Genomic DNA, 21810 nt, shown 5'->3' with positions numbered 1-21810 from the left:
GTTTCCTATAGGTCCTAAACAAATTGAACAGGGGCTATCCTAAAAGCCATTGCCTCTATCTGGGATATGTTCTACTAGCTGGGCTGCTTTGACTGACCTCAGTGGCAGAAGAAGTACCTAGGCTGACACAGACTTGAAGTGCCTGGCTTGGGTTGGGGGTCAGAGTTACTCAGGGGAGCTCCTTCTTGCCCAGAAAAAAGGGGGGTGATATTTTGGGTGGGGATGTCCATAGGGAGGCAGCGCATGGAATATAAAGTGAATAAGTAAAAACAAAAAAAAAATTAAGTTAAATTAAATTTAAAAATAAAGGTAGACCTAAAAAATATAAAAGAAGACCTTACTTCTCAATGAATATTCTGAACACGTATCTTGCAAAGTGTAAGAGACCACAGATGCAATCCCAGACTTCTATATAGAGCAAAATTTTCAATCACCATAAATAGAGAAAACAAGATACTCATTTATAAAGCTGAATTCAAAGAAAACCCCTATTTAAGAAGATTAACCACACCCATGGAAACTATACCCAGAAAAAAAAAATCTCACACAAGCAAAAAAAAGAAGAAGAAGAAGAAGAAGAAGAAGAAGAAGAAGAAGAAGAAGAAGAAGAAGAAGAAGAAGAAGAAGAAGAAGAAGAAGAAGAAGGGAAACACACACACACACTAAAATAACAGGAAGGAACAATCACTGGTAATTGATATGTCTTAGTATCAATGGACTCATTTCCTCAATAAAAGGACATAGAACTAACAGAATGGATATATAAAAAGAATCAACTCTTCTGCTTTCAGACACTGATAGTTGGAGTCTTCAATACCCTACTCTCATCAATGGCCGTGTGATTCAGACAAAACTAAACAGAGAAATATAGCAGCTAACATCCATTATAAATCAAATGGACATAACATATATCAACAGAACCCAAACTAAAGAATATTTCTCCTTCTTAACAACTTAGGGAAATTTATTCAAAATTATTCACATACTGAGTCACAATGCAAATTTCAACAAACACAAGAAAATTGAAACAACCCATTGTATCCTATCAGAGAACCATGAATTAATGCTAGACTCCAGAAAGAAGTTGTTGAAGATATTAGAAGATGCAGAGATCCCCAATGCTCATGAATCATTAGTATTAACATAGTAAAAATAATGGCCATCTTACCAAAGGCACTCTACAGACTTAATGAGATTCCCATCAAATTTCCAACACAATTCTTTATAGACCTTGAAAGAACAATACTCAACTACTTATGGAAAAAAAGAAGATTGCTAAAACAATCCTGTACAATAAAGAAAAAAAAAAAAAACTTCCAGAGGTATCACCATCCCTGATCTCAAGCACTGCTACAGACCTACACATGGTTTTGGCAAACAAACAAACAAACAAAAAACAAACAAACAAACAAAAACCAGACAGATTCATCATTAAAACTTAATCAAAGACTTAGACATAAATCCAAACATCTATAGACACATTTTTTATAAAGAATTCATAATACCATGGATAAAAATAAAGCATTTTCAACAAATGGTGCTGGTCTAACTGGATGTTGTCAAGTAGAAGAATGCAAATAGACGCATTTCTATCTATCTGCATAAAGCTCAAGTCCAAGTGGATCAAAAACCTCAACATAAACCCAGACACACTGAAACTAACAGAGAAGAAAGTGGGGAGTAGCCTTGAACGAATTGGCACAGGAGACAACTTCCAATATCACAGTCACTCAGATTAAGAGTTAGCAAATAGAACTTCATGAAGCTTAAAAGATTCTGTAAGGCAAAGGACACCATTAATAGGACAACATGACAGTCTAAAGAATGAGAAAAGTTCTTCACCAATCCCACATCTGAGAGAGGGATAATTTCTAAGATATATAAATAATTCAAGAAACTAGACATCAACAAACCATAATTTTAAAAATGGTTACAGAACTAAACATAATTGTCAATAGAGGAATCACAGATGGTTGTGAAACATCCTTACCAACCAGCAAAATGCAAATTAAAATGACTCTATGAGTCCATTGTATTACCCTTAGAATGGCTAACATAAAATCACACATGACAAAATATGCTGGCAAAGATATGGAGTAAGGTGAACAAGTCTCTACTCCTGATAGAAGTGCAAACTTTCACAACCACTTGGGAAATCAATATTGCTGTAGATCCTCAGAAATATGGTAATAGATCTACCTCAAGAACCATCTACACCATGCCTGGGAGGCCTGCTCATTTCCGAAGGGAAACAGAGAAGCTGAGGATCTAGGAGAAATGGGAAGTGGGAGTGGTACCCAGGGGAAGGTGAGGGAGTGGAGGATGAATTCAGGATATGTATTGTATAAGAGAGGAATAAATGAGAGAGAGAGAGAGAGCGCACAAATATAACCATTATATGGCTCAGTCTATGCAGAAGCAACAGTATACAGAATAACAAATCCAGAAAAAAAAAAACAGTTTAGAATACAGTGGTCTAATCATTGGTAGATAGACAAGGCCATGGGGTCTATTATCAGTACCATAGAAATAAAGAATAAAAATGAAATTAAGATTTGATGTTCTTACGAGGATGGCAGTATGTGAGTGGTATATGAGAGCAAGGCATATTAAGAGGGCCAAAGTCTGTTTCACATGACACTGAAGCTATAGGAAAAATATGAGCATATAGATGAGAAATATATAGTGAGATAGATTCCAGTAAAATACAAAATTTGGTAAAGGTGTTTTTGTCTGTTTGCAGTATTATAGGCTGTAAATATGCATCTATCTCTATCTCTCTATCTAATCTATATGTATATATACTGGCATACTAGTATATAACTCAGTAATAAATATTTGTGTTTGGGATTTGAATGATAAGCATTATTTTCGTTAAAATACTGTTTGGTGTTTTAAAAAGAAAGCTATGAAAGCTAGGAACCATAATAAGAAATAATGCACAGTATAGGCCTACCTTAAAATTTAAGTTAAATTCAATATTTTTTTAAATTAAAGACAATGAACAATTTTATACAATCAAGAAATATTCAAATGTATTGTAAGCCTATGTCTATGTGTCTTAGTCAGGGTTTCTATTCCTGCACAAACATCATGATCAAGAAGCAAGTTGGGGAGGAAAGGGTTTATTCAGCTTACATTTCCACATTGCTGTTCATCACTGAAAGAAGTCAAGAAGGACTAGAACTCAAGCAGGTCAGGGAGCAGGAGCTGATGCAGAGGCCATGAAGGGATATTCTTACTGGCTTGCTTCCCCTGGCTTGCTCAGCCTGCTCTCTTATAGAAACAAGACTACCAGCCCAAAGATGGTCCCACCCACAAGGGACCTCTCCCCCTTGATCACTAATTGAGAAAATGCCTTACAGTTGGATCTCATGGAGGCATTTCCTCAACTGAAGCTCCTTCCTCTGTGATAACTCCAGCTGTGTCAAGTTGACATAAAACTAGCCAATACATCTATGCATGTGTTTGTTGAGACAGAGTTTTATACTGTAGTACATACTGGCTAGGAACTCATTAAAATGGTTCTCCTTCAGACTGGTAAGGTCTAGGATTACAGAGAGGAGAGTACATATTGTCTTTTATTTATTATTTTAATTTATTTATTTTATTCCCCCTTTCCGGTCCACCCTCTATTCCATATCCCATACATCCTCCTCACCTTACCTCCTGTCTCCACAAAGATGTCCCCACCCCACCCCAACCCAACCAGATCTCTAAATTCCCTGGGGCCTCCAATCTCTTGAGGGATAGGTACATCGTCTCTGGATGAATACAGACCCTGAAGTTCTCTACTGTATGTGTGTTCATACACAGCACTTCATACAGCACTTCATAGCTGCTCTGTGCTGCCTGGTTGGTGGTCCAGTGTTGGAGAGTTCTCAGGGTTCAGGTTAATTGAGACTGTGGCTCCTCCTACAGGGTCATGCTCCTCCTCAGCTTCTCCCAGCCTTTCTCTAATTCAACCACAGAGGTTGAATGCTTCTACCCATTGGTTGGGTGCAAATATCTGCATCTGACTCTTTCAGGTGCTTGTTGGGTCATTTGGAGGGTAGTCATGATAGCTCCCTTTTTGTGAGCGCTCCATAGTCTCTGTAATAGTGTCAGGCTTTGGGACCTCCCTTGAGCTGGATCCCACTTTGGGACTATCTCTGGACCTTCTCCTCAGGTTTCTCTCCATTTCCATCCTTGCAGTTCTTTCAGAGAGGAACAATTCTGGTTTAGATTTTTTGAAAATGGGATGGCAACACCCTCCCTCACTTGAGGCCCTGTCTTCCTGCTGGAGGTGGGCTCCATAAGTTACCTCTACCTACTGTCAGGCATTTCATGTATAGTCCCTCCCTTTTGAGCCCCAAGAGTCTCTCACTTCCCAGGTCTCTGGTGCATTCTGCATGGTTCCCCCCCCCCCCCCCGCTCCAACCTCCTACCTCCAGAGGTTGCCATTTTTCAGTTTTTCTCCTGGCCCTCAGAGCTTCAGTCCTTATCTTTCACCCAATACCAGATCAGGTTCTCCTCTCACCCCACACCAGCCCACTTTTCCTCTCAGGTCCCTTCCTCCCTCCCCACTTTTTTCCTCCTCCTCGTCCTCGTCCTCGTCCTCCTCCTCCTCTTTCTTCTTCTTCCTTATTTTTATTAGCTATTTTCTTCATTTACATTTCCATTGCTATCCCAAAAGTCTCCCATATCCCCCCTCTTCCCTACCCTCCCACTCCCACTTCTTGGCCCTGGAGTTCCCCTGTACTGAGGAAGATAAAGTTTGCAAGACCAATGGGCCTCTCTTTCCAGTGATGGCCGACTAGGCCATCTTTCAATACATATGCAGCTAGAGACAAGAGCTCTGGGGGGTACTGGTTAGTTCATATTGTTGTTCCACCTATAGAGTTGCAGAACCCTTTAGCTCCTTGGGTACTTTCCCTAGCTCCTCCATTGGGGGCCCTGTGATACATCCAATAGCTGACAGTGAGCATCCACTTCTGTGTTTGCTAGGCCCCGGCATAGCCTCACAAGAGACAGCTATATCAGGGTCCTTTCATCAAAATCTTGCTAGTGTATGCAATAGTGTCAGCGTTTGGAGGCTGATTATGGGATGGATCCCTGGGTATGGCAGTCTCTGTAACTCCTTCCATGGGTGTTTTGTTCCCAATTCTAAGAAGGGCCTTCCCCACTTTTGATTGTTTTTTTTTTCTTCCTCCCAAGTGGAACTGAGGACCTTCCCCTTGTTGGGACCTTCCCCTTGTTGACCTTTGTTTAGTTCTATGGACTGTATTTGGGTTTTCTGTACCTTTTCCTCTTTTTCCTTTTCTTTTTTCTTTTCCTTTTCCTTTTTCTCCCTTCCCTTCCCTTCCCTTCCCTTCCCTTCCCTTCCCTTCCCTTCCCTTCCCTTCCCTTCCCTTCCCTTCCCTTCCCTTCCCTTCCCTTCCCTTCCCTTCCCTTCCCTTCCCTTCCCTTCCCTTCCCTTCCCTTCTTTTCTCTTCCCTTACCTTCTCTTCCCCCCTCTCTCTGTCTCCCTTCCTTCCTTCCTTCCTTCCTTCCTTCCTTCCTTCCTCTCTCTCTCTCTCTCTCTCTCTCTCTCTCTCTCTCTCTCTCTCTCTCTCTCTCTCTCTTTCTTTCTTTCTTTCTTTCTTTTCTACTTATTAGTGAGTACATACCATGCCCCTTTGGGTCTGAGTTACCTTACTCAGTATGATATTTTCTAATTTCATCCATTTGCCTTCAAATCTCAGGATGACTTCATTCTTAATAGTTGAGTAGTCGTGCATTGTGTAAATGAACCACATTTTCTGTATCCATTCTTCTATTGTGGGACATCTGGGCTCTTTCCAGTTTCTAGCTATCACAAACAAGACTGCTATGAACATATTGGAACACGTGCCCATGTGGCATGGTGGGGCATCTGTTGGGTATATTCCCAAAAGTGGTATAGCTTCAGGTAGATTTATTTCTAATTTTCCAAGGAACCTCCAGATTGCAGTCCCACCGGCAATGGAGGAGTGTTCCTCTTTCTCCACATCCTCTCCAACATGTGTTGTCACCTGAGATTTTGATCTTAGCCATTGTGATTGGTGTAAGGTGGAATCTCAGAGTCATTTTGATTTGCATTTCTCCAATAACTAAGGACATTGAATATTTCCTTAAGTGCTTCTCAGCTATTCATGATTCCTCTGTTGTGAATTCTTGCTTTAGTTCTACACCCCAGGTTTTGATTGGGTTGTTTGTTTTTTGATGAGTAGCTTCTTGAGTTCTTTATATACTTTGGATATTAGCCCACTATTGGATGTGGGGTTAGGGGAGATTTTTTTCCCAATATTTAGGTTGCCTATTTGTCTTATTGACTATGTCCTTTGCCTTACAGAAACCTTCCAGTTTCATGAGGTTCCATTATCAATTCTTGTTCTTAGAGAATGAGTCACTAGAGTTCTAGTCAGGAAAATTTCCCCTGTGACAATGAGTTCAAGACTTGTTCCCACTTGCTTTTCTATTAGATTCAGAGTATTATGTTTTTTGTTGAGGTTCTTGATCCACTTTGACTTGAGCTTTGTGCAAGGTGACAAATGTAGGTCTATTTTCATTTGTTTTTACATACAGACAGTCAGCTAGATCAGCACTATTTATTGAAGATGGTTTCTTTTTTTCCATTGTATATTTTTATTGTCTTTGTCAAAGATCAAGTGTCCATAAGTGTGTGGTTTTATTTCTGGGTCTTCAATTCTATTCCATTGATCAATGTGTATGTCTCTGTACCAATACCACACAGCTTTTTCACTATTACTCTGTGGTAAAGCTTGAATTCAGGAATGGGGATTCACTCAGATATTCTTTAATTGTTAAGATTTTTTTTTCAAGAGACAGCTATATCAGGGTCCTTTCAGCAAACGCTTGCTAGTGTATGCAATGGTGTCATCATTTGGAGGCTAATTATGGGATGGATTCCTGGATATGGCAGTCTCTAGATGGTCCATCCTTTTGTCTCAGCTCCAAACTTTATCTCTGTAACTCCTTCCATGGGTGATTGTTTCCAATTCTAAGACAGGGCAAAGTGTCCACACGTTGGTCTTTGTTCTTCTTCAGTTTCATGTGTTTTGCAAATTGTATCTTATATCTCGGATATACTAAGTTCCTGGGCTAATATCCACTTATCAGTGAGTACATATCATTTGAGTTCTTTTGTGATTGGGTTACCTCACTCAGGATGATGCCCTCCAGGTCCAACCATTTGCCTAGGAATTTCATAAATTCATTCTTTTTAATAGTTGAGTAGTACTCCATTGTGTAAATGTACCACATTTTTTTGTATCCATTCTTCTGTTGAGGGGCATCTGGGTTCTTTCCATCTTCTGGCTATTATAAATAAGGCTGCTATCAACATAGTGGAGCATGTGTCCTTCTTACCAGTTGGGACATCTTCTGGATATATGCCCAGGAGAGGTATTGCGGGTCTAGCAAACACATAAGTGGATGCTCACAGTCAGCTATTGGATGGATCACAAGGCCCCCAATGGAGGAGCTAGAGAAAGTATCCAAGGAGCTAAAGAGATCTTCAACCCTGTACGTGCAACAACATTATGAACTAACCAGTACCCTGGAGCTCTTGACTCTAGCTGCATATGTATCGAAAGATGGCCTAGTCGGCCATCACTGGAAAGAGAGGCCCATTGGTCTTGCAAACTTTATATGCCCCAGTACAGGGGAACGCCAGGGCCAAAAAGTGGGAATGGGTGGGTAGGGGAGTGGGGGGGGGGAGGGTATGGGGGACTTTTGGGATAGCATTGGACATGTAATTGAGGAAAATACATAATAAAAAAATTTAAAAAAAAGAATCGTTTTTTTTTTTATTCTGGGTTTTTATCTTTCCAGATGAATCTGAGAATTGCTCTTTCCATGTTTTTGAAGAATTGTTTTGGGAATTTGATGGTGATTGCATATTTTGCTCACAAATTTTTCTTTGTTTCATTTTGTTCTGCTTTTTATATTTATATGTTTGTGTATGTATTCCTGAGTGTTTATATATGTGCTGTATGACTACAGAGGACAGAAAAGGACATGGAATCAGATCCCATATAGCTGGACTTAAAATGGTTCTAAATTCCCATTTGGATTCTTGAAGTCAAACTCAGGTTCTTTGGAAAGCAGAAAGTGCAAACCACCAAGTATTCAAGACAGCCCACTCATAAATTTGTAATCTTCTGTACTATATCAGAATTTTACCTAAGTATAAAAATATGGAATTAGCAGATGTTCTCATTCATTCATAAAGTTTATGTGCTTTTATATTCAATGTGATCAAACATTCTTTTCAAAAATCTATATCCTAGAAATTAATGTATACAACAAAACTAAAACTAGTTTCTCATTTCATACATGCCTACTAGTGGTTGATCTTGTAAAAATAAACTTATTTTATTGTTTTTATCTAATGTTTTGTAGATTAACATGCACATATAGCTGTTTGTTGTATAGAAATACAGTAGCGGGTTCCTTAAGTATGAGTATGCATATGAAGGTAAAAATGTAGCTCATTAAATAGCTGTATAATATTTGTTTATAAATTAATTTTACAATGTGATAAATAACCAGAATTATTCTTCTATTCCTGCATTTGTTTCAATTAAAATGCCAATTTTATTATTGTTTTTGTTATTGTTTGATTACAGTTCTCATTTTCAAATACTGATGGTTCTGATCTGAATACTAAGGAGTAGGGACCATGACTGCCATTGGAGAATAACAATTAGTTACTGTGGAAGCCCTATCTGCACATTTACAGGAACAGAGCGGTGCAAAACAGACAATGACAGAAGGAAAGAACAGATGGTATGTAGAACTTAGAGCCCTATAACTTGTTTTTATCAGTAGCTTTCATAACATGAAATAGAATGCCAGTAAGAAGGTGTGCATGTGTGTGTGTCTGTGTGTGTGTGTGTATGTGTGTGTGTGTGTGTGTGTCTGTTCGCTGTGTATAATTTGATTGCTGACACTCCAGGATAAAGTCAGCAGCTACAAAGATAAAACTTTGGCTAGATAAAGATACTCGGCATTGCTCAGTGTGCAGTATTTAATCATTTACAGATATCAGGAGTGACACTTCAAAAAAGCAAAAAATCAATATTGCTCAATTTAGCTATGTGTAGCAACTTCCTCATGCTGAGAACGACCTGTCTAGTACAAGTAAGAGCAATGTAGACTGTGAGCAGCTTTTGTAAAATGTGGCTGCTTTATTGTGATAGCAAATGCAGAACTCAAAAATAGAATGGTACATTTTCTAAAAATTTTCAAGTACTCTATATATGTGACTTTTTAAATGCTACTATTGAAGCACCTTTAATTACATGAGCCTTGAATTTCTGAAAATCTCTCTTTGTTTTTGATTATTGATATGATCTCATTACAGTGGTCAAGGGAAGCAAGACATGTGTAGTTAAATTAACTTTCACTTTTTATATGTTCATACATTCATATATTTAAATATATACATACTCTTGTATGCACATGTGTATGCATATTCATAGTGGATGCACATATATAGGAAGGGAGCCTATGTGTACATGTGTGCACATATATTTGTAGTCCAAAGGAAAACATTAAGTGTTGTTTCTCAGAAAACATCTATACATCTTTAAAAAAAGAGAGAGAGACATTGTCTCTGACCAGAAATTCTAAAAATAGACTAAGTTGGCTCACTGACCAGCCCCAAGTACCCATTTTTGTCTGCTTCCCCAGGATTGGGATTACAAGCAGGTACCAGAACACTCATCTATTTTGGTCTGAGTTCTGGATATTACACTTGTCTTTGTATGTCAAATTAAGCACATTTCTTTGACTGGGCTCTCTTTCTAGCTATCCCTCTATAGTGTGTGTACCTACTTTAAGCCCTACAACATAATTTTGTGCACTTCAGGCTAAGATTGCCTCCACACAATTTGACAGTAAATTTTAATATTCTTTGCCTTTGAAAATAAATGATGTTTATTCAGTTCATTTTTGTCCCTTATTCAAGTGTCTTAATATACTAGCAGACCAACTGACTTACCATCAACTTGCTTACTTTCTAGGCACAGTTCTAACTAAGTAACATGAATAAGTGAGTAAAAGTAAGACTACACTCTTGGAGCTTATATTCAAATAGAGAAACACAATATAATAAAGAATGGTTAGGAAAATTTAACAATATTAAGATAAATATTTCCATCCACCTTTTCTATATAAAAATTTCTGAAGAACAAAGAAGGCTGAAATTTTTACTCCTTGGAAGTCACTAGCTCTTTAATATTTCATCTTGGAGGAAATCAAATTGCTTTGTGAAAAGGATATGTGAGATGGGTTTAGGGTCATGAAACAATTAAAGACTTTAGAAAAAGTATTCTTTCTTAAAAATGATGTCTCCATCAAATCCTTCCCCTCAGGCCTCAGGAAACACTGGAAAAGAGGAGGAGGTATAAGAACCAGGGAATGGAGGGTACCATGGAATCTAAACATAGCACAGCCTATGTGCAAATGAGCTCACAGAGACTGACAGCATGCATAGAGCATGCATGTGTCTGCTACAAATGTGCTCCTAGAACTGAAAGAACAAATGGGCACATGCCCTCATCCATAGCCAATAAGCTACCTCTGTTTTCTAAGAGAATGTCAGCAGCAAAACAAACCATTCTTAAGGGTAAGCCCCATACCCAACATTAGATCACAAACAGAAAATTAATCTAATACCATTTTTGAAGTTCTTTATCTCATAAATTTAAGTCAGGACATTGGTGGTTGTCTTGTTGTGTTTTGTCTTTGTTTTTCCCCTAGCTTATATACCCTTGATATTACAACTTATGATTTGAATTCTTATTGGACTCCTGGGTGTACAAACACATTTGACTCTGCATTTATATGCATTTCTTGTTTTTGACTCTTTTTCTTCTTTGGATGTTGTGCCCTATTCTAATTTGTTTGTTTTATATTATGAATTTTATGTTCTTTTGTCATTATCCCTTAGATGCTTTTGTTTTCTAAGGAGAGAAATGGTTCAAATCCAGATGGTATGGGAGGAGGGAAGAACTGAGAGGCGAGTAGGTAAAAAGTAAAACACAGTCAAACTGTGTTGTATAAAAATGTTATTTTTTTAATTTATTTTTTATTAGATATTTTCCTCGTTTACATTTTCAATGCTATCCCAAGGGTCCCCCATAACAAACCCCCCAGTCCCCTACCCACCCACTCCCCCTTTTTGGCCCTAGGGTTCCCCTGTACTGGGGAATATAAAGTTTGCAAGACCAATGGGCCTCTCTTTCCAGTGATGGCCGATTAGGCCATTTTTCGATACATATGCAGCTAGAGACAAGAGCTCTGGGGGGTACTGGTTAGTTCATATTGTTGTTCCACATATAGGGTTGCAGTTCCCTTTAGCTCCTTAGGTAATTTCTGTAGCTCCTCCATTGGGGGCCCTGTGATCCATCCAATAGCTGACTGTGATCATCCACTTCTGTGTTTGCTAGGCCCCTGCCTAGTCTCACAAGAGACAGCTATATCTGGGTACTTTCAGCAAAATCTTGCTAGTGTATGCAATGGTGTCAGCGTTTGGAAGCTGATTATGGGATGGATCCCTGCATATGGCAATCAATAAATGGTCCATTCTTTGTCACAGCTCCAAATTTTGTCTCTGTAACTCCTTCCATGGGTGTTTTGTTCCCATTTCTAAGAAGGGGCAGAGTGTCCACACTTTGGTCTTCGTTCTTCTTGAATTTCATGCGTTTAGCAAATTGTATCTTATATCTTGGGTACCCTAAGTTTCTGGGCTAATATCCACTTATCAGTGAGTACATATTGTGTGAGTTCCTTTGTGATTGGGTTAACTCATTCAGGATGATGCCCACCATGTCCATCAATTTGCCTAGGAATTTCATAAATTCATTTTTTAATAGATGAGTAGTACTCCATTGTGTAAATGTACCACATTTTCTGTATTCAGTCCTCTGTTGAGGGGCATCTGGGTTCTTTCCAGCTTCTGGCTATTATAAATAAGGCTGCTATGAACATAGTTGAGCATGTGTCCTTCTTACTGGTTGGGACATCTTCTGGATATATGCCCAGGAGAGGTATTGCTGGATCCTGCGGTAGTAATATGTCCAATTTTCTGAGGAACCGCCAGACTGATTTCCAGAGTGGTTGTACAAGCTTGCAATCACACCAACAATGGAGGAGTGTTCCTCTTACTACACATGCTCGCCAGCATCTGCTGTCACCTGAATTTTTGATCTTAGCCATTCTGACTGGAGTGAAGTGGAATCTCAGGGTTGTTTTGATTTGCATTTCCCTGATGATTAAGGATGTTGAACATTTTTTCAGGTGCTTTTCAACCATTCGGTATTCCTCAGGTGAGAATTCTTTGTTCAGCTCTGAGCCCCATTTTTTAATGGGGTTATTTGATTTTCTGGAGTCCACCTTCTTGAGTTCTTTATATATATTGGATATTAGTCCCCTATCCGATTTGGAATAGGTAAAGATCCTTTCCCAATCTGTTGGTGGCCTTTTTGTCTTATTGACGGTGTCTTTTGCTTTGCAGAAGCTTTGCAATTTTATGAGGTCCCATTTATCGATTCTCGGTCTTATAGCACAAGCCATTGATGTTCTATTCAGGAATTTTCCCCCTATACCCATATCTTCGAGGCTTTTCCCTACTTTCTCCTCTATAAGTTTCAGTGTCTCTGGTTTTATGTGGAGTTCCTTAATCCACTTAGATTTGACCTTAGTACAAGGAGATAGGAATGGATCAATTCGCATATTTCTACATGATAACCGCCAGTTGTGCCAGCACCATTTGTTGAAAATGCTATCTTTTTTCCACTGGATGGTTTTAGCTCCCTTGTCAAAGATCAAGTGACTATAGGTGTGTGGGTTTATCTCTGGGTCTTCAATTTTGTTCCATTGTTCTACTTGTCTGTCACTATACCAACACCATGCACTTTTTATCACAATTGCTCTGTAGTACAGCTTTAGGTCTGGCATGGTGATTCCACCAGAGGTTCTTTTATCCTTGAGAATAGTTTTTGCTATCCTAGGTTTTTTGTTATTCCAGACGAATCTGCTGATTGCCCTTTCTAATTTGTTGAAGAATTGAGTTGGAATTTTGATGGGGATTGCATTGAATCTGTAGATTGCTTTTGGCAAGATAGCCATTTTTACAATGTTGATCCTGCCAATCCATGAGAATGGGAGATCTTTCCATCGTCTGAGATCTTCTTTATGTCTTTATCCAAAGGCTGCTAGTGGAAGACTGAATTCCAGGCAACTAGGGTGAGGATCTTATGCCCACACCCACAGTGACACACCCATTCTAACCAGGTTATACCTATTCCAATAAGGCCACACCTCCAAATGGTGCCACTCCCTGGTCCAAGGATATACATACCATCACAGCAGGCCTATCAGAATTACACCAGACTTTTCACCAGAGACAATGAAAACCAGAAGAGCCTGGACAGACGTTATACAGACACTAAGAGAACACAAATACCAGCCCAGGCTACTATACCCAGCGAAACTTTCAATTACCATAGATGGAGAAACCAATGTATTCCATGACAAAACCAAATTTACACATTACCTTTCCAGGAATCCAGCCTTCAAAGGATGATAACAGAAAAAAACCAATACAAGGACAGAAACAAACCTAAATGGATAGCCAAAAGAACAGAATGCCAAATTTAACAACAAAAATAACAGGAAACAACAATTACTTTTCCTTAATATCTCTTAATATCAATGGACTCAACTCCCCAATAAAAAGATAGACTAACAAACTGGCTACACAAATAAGACCCAACATTTTGCTGCTTACAGGAAACTCATCCTAGAGAAGAAGATAGACACTACCTCAGAATGAAAGGCTGGAAAACAATTTTCCAAGCAAATGGTATGAAGAAACAAGCTGGAGTAGCCATTTTAATATCTAACAAAATCGACTTCCAACCCAAAATAATCAAAAAAGACAAGGAGGGGCACTTCATACTCATCAAAGGTAAAATACTCCAAGAGGAACTCTCAATTCTGAATATATATGCTCCAAATACAAGGGCAGCCTCATTCATTACAGAAACTTTAGTAAAGCTCAAAGCACACATTGCACCTCACACAATAATAGTGGGAGACTTCAACACACCGCTTTCACCAATGGACAGATCATGGAAACAGAAACTAAACAGGGACACAGTGAAACTAACAGAAGTGATGAAACAAATGGACTTAACAGATATCTACAGAACATTTTATCCTAAAAGAAAAGGATATACCTTCTTCTCAGCACCCCATGGTACCTTCTCCAAAATTGACCACATAATTGGTCACAAAACAAGCCTCAACATATACAAAAATATTGAAATTGTCCCATGTATCCTATCAGATCACCATGGATTAAGGCTGATCTTCAATAACAAAATAACTAATAGAAAGCCAACATTCACGTGGATACTGAACAACACTCTTCTCAATGATAACTTGGTCAAGAAAGGAATAAAGAAAGAAATTAAGGACTTTTTGGAGTTTAATGAAAATGAAGCCACAACATACCCAAACTTATGGGACACAATGAAAGCATTCCTAAGAGGAAAACTCATAGCTCTGAGTGCCTCCAAAAAGAAACTAGAGAGAGCATACATTAGGAGCTTGACAACACACCTAAAAGCTCTAGAACAAAAGAAGCAAATTCACCCAAGAGGAGTAGAAGGCAGGAAATAATCAAACTCAGGGGTGAAAATAACCAAGTGGAAACAAGAAGAACTATTCAAAGAATCAACCAATCAAGGAGCTGGTTCTTTGAGAAAATCAACAAGATAGATAAACCCTTAGCCAGACTCACTAGAGGGCACAGGGAAAGCATCCTAATTAACAAAATCGTAATGAAAAGGGAAACATAACAACAGATCCTGAATAAATCCAAAACACCATCAGATCCTTCTACCAAAGGCTATACTCAACAAAACTGGAAAACCTGGATGAAATGGACAAGTTTCTATACAGATACCAGGTACCAAAGCTAAATCAAGATCAGGTTAATGATCTAAACAGCCCTATATCCCCCAAAGAAATAGAAGAAGTCATTAATAGTCTCCCAACTAAAAAAAGCCCAGGACCAGATGGGTTTAGTGCAGAGTTCTATCAGACCTTCAAAGAAGATCTAATCCCAGTTCTTCACAAACTATTCCACAAAATAGAAACAGAAGGTACTCTACCCAACTCATTCTATGAAGCCACAATTACTCTGATACCTAAACCACAAAAAGACCCAACAAAGATAGAGAACTTCAGACCAATTTCCCTTATGAATATCGATACAAAAATCCTCAATAAAGTTCTTGCTAACCGAATCCAAGAACACATCAAAACAATCATCCATCCTGACCAAGTAGGTTTCATCCCAGGGATGCAAGGATGGTTGGTTTTCTTATGCATCTATTATGATACTGAGCATATCTTTAAAGAGTGCCCTGTCTGCAAGCATAACAGAGAATCATTAATAGTGTTAGGGATTGGCACTTGTCCATGGGATGTGTCTCAAGTTGTGCCAGTTATTGGTTGGCCATTCCCTCAGTCTCTGCTCTATCCCTCATGCATGCATTTCTTTTAAACAGGATACATTTGGGGTTGAAAGTTTTGTGGGTGAGTTAGTGTCTGTATCACTCTACTGGGTTCCTGCCTGGTTACAAGAAGTAGCTTCTTCAGGTTCCATATCCCCAGTGTTGAAAGTCATAACCTATCATGACTGTCCTCTGAGAGGCTCTAAATAGCAGCTGACTCAGACAGATGCAGACACCCACTGCCAAACAATGGACTGAGCGTGGGGACTCTTATGGAAGAATAAGAAGGATTGTGGGGCTCAAAGGGGATTGGTACTTTGGAGGAAGACCAACAGAATCAATTAACTTAGACTCTTGGGGGGGGGCGGTCTCAGAGTTTGAATCACCAAACAGGTCTGGACCTAGGCCTCCCTGCACATATATAGCAGATATTCAGCTTAGTCTTCATGTGGGTTCTGAACAACTGAGGCAGGGGCTATTGCAAAGCTGTTGCTTGTCTTTGGGATATGTTCTTCTAGCTAAGTTGCCTTATCTGGCCTCAATGGGAGATGTGCCTAGCCTCACAGAGACTAGATGTGCCAGGGTTGGAGGAATATCTAGGGGGTGAGTACTATCCTCTCAGTGGAGAATGGGAATGGGAAAGTCTTATAGTCATTTTCAGAATTATATAGTCATAGCATTTCATAGTATAGTTTTGTCCTTCCTGTGTTATCAACTCAATACTGAGATTTTTTTCCATAAAACACATGAATTTTAATACAGATCTTTATATGCTGATATAATTAGTGATATGGAAGACACACAACGACTGAAATACCTGAATACTGAAAAGCATGCTTAGTTGATGCCCTTAAAACTGCATTATTAAACTGTGGTCAAAACTTAAAGCACTGAAATTACACAGGTGATTTTAAATACTTAACTCTCTGCTTACAAATAGTGACTTTGTTCTTATCTTGAAAGTCAAGATCATATTATCCTTGTTACAGGATTTTATGTAAATCAAATAAGAAAATCTATGTAAAAACTTTAGTATAGAGAAATTCTCCCTTGAAGATGTATTTTATTAATAGTCCTGATTTTTCATGGATAAATGAGCATTCATGTTTTATTATTTGATAATGAACATTGTTATCCTAGAGAAAACAAAGGAAGAGCATATAGAAGACTGATAGAGTTTTAACCAGGGCCAAATCTGTAGGAAACATGTTTACTATAGCAAAAAAAATATTCACATAACTTTAAAGCTGACTTATTTTTCATACATTCATATATATCAATGGACTATATTTATAATGCCATTTGATCTTTAAATTTGGTAACAGTTCAAATGACCATTAATTTTTAAACTGCCATGATTTTTTCATTTTGAACATGTATTTTTTTATTTAAAATGTTGTAGTTTTCCTTTCTAAAATTTTCACAATGTAGTTTTAAATGTTTTTAAACTATTAATTCTGTTGAATTTTGAATAAGTTATTTGTCTTGTCCTTGGCTACTTTAACTTAGCAAGGCAATTTTTTTGTAACAAATGTCTTTTGAATATTTTAAGTTAAAAATGCTTATCTGTTAATCTTTGGTAGAATTACATTTAACCATAAATATCAGTTAAGCTCTAATAATTTATTTTCTACCATCTAATAATTCTGATTCTAATTTTCATGATTAATTATTTACTGAAAATATTTTGAATAAAATAATAATAGTGATAATTCGTATTCCTTTGTGTCTGTGTTTAAGGGAGGCATTAATATGTCAGAAGTTCATGAGAATCTCTTGGGACAAGATATCTTTCAATACACCTTTTTATCTACATATATTTTTTTTTAATTTAGTAACAACAAATGTTATCAAAGTACATAACTAGAACAATGCACATTCCAGGTAATATGATATAAAGAGTTTTATATATAGTTTATAAAATTGTACTAGAGTTTAACTCTGCATCCCAACCTGTCCTCACATTCTTTAGGTTCATTACACTGCAGCTTCCAATTTCTAAATCCTGGAATTACAGGTGTGTACTACAACTCCTGGCCTGAGAATTGTTTTGTAACTTGATAGTATTTCAGAAATTTTCACTATTGGCTACATATTCTTGTAATAAGCATGCAGAAGGTTACTAAGCATTCTCAGAGAAAATTAGCTTATCTGAAATAATTTTTAAACTACAACAGTATTGCATAATTTTGAATTCACTTAACTAGTTGAGATGTTAACAATGTGTTTTTCCGTGCAATATATTTTGTAGATGAAATATATGCAAAATTATCTATCTGCACTTATATAAATACTATACTATATAACATATTTACTTAGTTGTGATATTTATATCTATACTGTTAAATTATAGCAGAGCTACTTGTGAAAGTGCTTTATGTTGGTTAAAATTACACCTCTGGTTTTATATCTTTTCTCATGTATCAAAATGAATATTATAATCTGACACTCATTCTTTTTGAATAGAAGTATGACCATTATGAATCCATACAAAGCATTATTTTCTCTTTAAATGTAAGACTAATATGTACTGCAAATCTTGTTTTATCTTAATTTCATGTGTCAGGAAACATGATCTATACAATTATGCATATATTTTATATTATGAAGGATAACAACATTACATATGCTGTGTAAGATACTTCTATTTGGAGATAGAAATAGTAGCAGTAAGTATCTGAATATACCAAGTGTAGGAACATTTATTTAGAAGTTTATGCACTGGACTGAAAAGAGTTGAAAATCAATATCTGTTAAATCAATGGAAGCAAAGGAAGGTCTTACATTTTATAAGTGAAAATATGGAATAATTTTTTTCAAAAACCATTTTTATTAGATATTCTCTTCATTTACATTTCAAATGCTATCCTGAAAGTGCCTTATACTGTGCCTCCATGTTTCACCCCAACCCACCCACTCCTGCTTCCTGGTCCTGGCATTCCCCTGCACTGGGACATATAATCTTTGCAAGACCAAGGGGCTCTCCTCCCCATGATGTCCGACTAGGTCATCTTCTGCTACATATGCAGCTAAAGACATGAGTTCTGGGGCTACTGGTTATTTCATATTGTTGTTCGTCCTATAGAGTTACTGACCCCTTTCTCTAGCTCCTTTCTCTAGCTCCTCCATTGGGGGCCCTGTGTTCCATCCAATAGATGACTATGAGCATCCACTTCTGTATTTGCCAGGCACTGGCATAGCCTCAAAAGGGACAAGCTATATCAGGGTTCTGTCAGCAAAATTCTGCTGGCATATGCAATAGTGTCTGGGTATGGTGGCTGCTTATGGGATGGATCTCCAGATGGGGCAGTCGCTGGATGGTTCATTCTTCCATCTCAGCTCCAAACTTGGTCTCTGAAACTACTTATATGGGTATTTTGTTCCCCATTCTAAGGAGGAATGAGTATCCACACACGATGGTCTTCCTTCTTTTTGATTTTCTTGTGTTTTGCAGATTGTATCTTGGATATTCTAAGTTTCTGGACTATTATCCACTTATCAGTGAGTGCATATCAAGTGAGATCCTTTGTGATTGTGTTACCTCACTCAGGATGATATCGTCCAGATACATCCATTTGCCCAAGAATTTCATAAATTCATTGTTTTAATTGCTGAGTAGTACTTCATTGTTTAAATGTACCAAATTTTCTGTATTCATTCCTCAGTTGAGGGACATCTGGGTTCTTTCCAGCTGCTGGCTATTATATGGCTTCTATGAACATAGTAGGGCATGTGTCCTTATTACCAGTTGAAACATCCTCCAGGTATATGCCCGGGAGAGGTATTTCTGGATCTTCCAGTAGTATTATATCCAGTTTTCTGAAGAACTGCCAGACTGATTTCCAGAGTGGTTGTACTAGCTTGCAATCCCACCAGCAATGTGGCAGTGTTCCTCTTTCACCACATCCTTGCCAGCATCTGATGTCACCTGAATTTTTGATCTTAGCCATTCTGACAGGTGTGAGATGGAATCTCAGGGTTGTTTTGATTTGCATTTCACTGATGACTAAGCATGCTGAACATTTTTTCAAGTGCTTCTCAGCCCTTCAGTATACTTCAGTTGAGAATTCTTTGTTTAGCTCTGTACCCCCATTTTAATGGGGTTATTTGAATTTCTGGAGTCAGGAAGTCAAGGGGATAGAAATTGGAAAGGAAGAAGTCAAAATATCACTATTTGCAGATGATATGATAGTATATATAAGTGGCCCTAAAAACTCCACCAGAGAACTCCTAAACCTGATAAACGGCTTTAGTGCAGTAGCTGGATATAAAATTGACTCAAACAAATCAGTGGCCTTTCTTTACACAAAGGATAAACAGGCTGAGAAAGAAATTAGGGAAACAACACCCTTCAAAATAATCACAAATAATATAAAATACCTTAGTGTGACTCTAACTAAGGAAGTGAAAGATCTGTATGAAAAGAACTTCAAGTCTCTCAAGAAAGAAATTGAAGAAGATCTCAGAAGATGGACAGATCTCCCATGCTCATGGATTTGCAGTATTAATATAGTAAAAATGGCTATCCTACTGAAAGAAATCTACAGATGCAATGCAATCCCCATCAAAATTCCAACTCAATTGTTCAATGAATTAGAAAATGCAATCTGCAAATGCATCTGGAATAACAAAAAACCTAGTATAGCAAAAACTATTCTCTACAATAAAAGAACCTCTGGTGGAAACACCATGCCTGACCTCAAGCTGTACTACAGAGCAATTGTGATAAAAACTGGTACAGCAACAGACAGATAGATCAATGGAATAGAATTGAAGACCCAGAAATGAACCCATACACCTATGGTCACTTGATCTTTGACAAGGGAGCTAATACTATCCAGTGGAAAAAAAGACAGCCTTTTCAGAAAATGGTGCTGGCACAACTGGCAGTTATCATGTAGAATCATGTAGAAGAATGCAAATTGATCCATTCTTTTTTTTTAAATTTATTTTTTATTAGGTATTTTCCTCGTTTACATTTTCAATGCTATCCCAAAAGTCCCCCATACCCACCCTCCCAATCCCCTACCCACCCACTCCCCCTTTTTGGCCCTGGGGTTCCCCTGTACTGGGGCATATAAAGTTTGCAAGTCCAATGGACCTCTCTTTGCAGTGATGGCCGACTAGGCCATCTTTTGATACATATGCAGCTAGAGACAAGAGCTCCGGGGTACTGGTTAGTTCATATTGTTGTTCCACCTATAGGGTTGCAGTTCCCTTTAGCTCCTTGGGTAATTTCTCTAGCTCCTCCATTGGGGGCCGTGTGATCCATCCAATAGCTGACTGTGATCATCCACTTCTGTGTTTGCTAGGCCCCGGTATAGTCTCACAAGAGACAGCTATATCTGGGTCCTTTCAGCAAATGCTTGCTAGTGTATGCAATGGTGCCAGCGTTTGGAAGCTGATTATGAGATGGATCCCTGCATATGGCAAAAATTGATGCATTCTTATCTTTTTGTACAAAGCTCAAGTCTAAGTGGATCACAGATCTCCACATAAAACCAGAGACACTGGAATTTATGTAGGAGAAAAGCCTCGAAGATATGCGCACAGGGGAAAGATTCTTGAACAGAACAGCAATGGGTTGTGCTATAAGATCAAGAATCAGCACATGGGAACTCATAAAATTGCAAACTTCTGTAAGGCAAAAGATACTGTCAATAAGACAAAAAGGCCTCCAACAGATTAGGAAAGTATTTTTAACAATCCCAAATCTGATAGGGGACTATTATCTGATGTCATTGTTTTTAATAGCTGAGTAGTACTCCATTATAAATAAGGCTGCTATGTGTCCTTGTTATATTGGAGCATCTTTTGGGAATAATCCCAGGAGTGTTATAGCTGGGTCCTTACTACTCTTGGATTCTTTTCAGTAATATAAAAGATTTGTATTTACTAGTTTCTCAAAGTATATACCTTTTTGCATGGATATTTATTCTCTATGACCTTTATCCAAACTGGAATTAAACGTGTATTTTTTTTTTACTATATAAGTATTGTAATACAAATCTCTCAGTTCAGCCTCAACTGAAAATGTATGGAATTATTCAGTCATTTCTCTTATAAAGGTTTTTCTTTATTAAAGTATGAGAAGTTGAGGGCCTTGGGACTCTCAGAATAGGAACCACCAACCAAAGAACATACATGGGCTGGACTTAGACCTCCCCCACATATGTAGCAGTTATGTAAAGTGAACAAGTAAAAAAAAATAAAAAATATGAGAAGGAGTTGACATTACATTTTCATATATGAAATC

Source organism: Mus caroli, unplaced genomic scaffold (assembly GCF_978045245.1).
Source record: "Mus caroli unplaced genomic scaffold, Mus_caroli_1 scaffold_5, whole genome shotgun sequence".
NCBI classification, from domain to species: domain Eukaryota; kingdom Metazoa; phylum Chordata; class Mammalia; order Rodentia; family Muridae; genus Mus; species Mus caroli.
The sequence above is the reverse complement of the archived record's forward strand: the minus strand, read 5'-3'. Positions refer to the sequence as shown.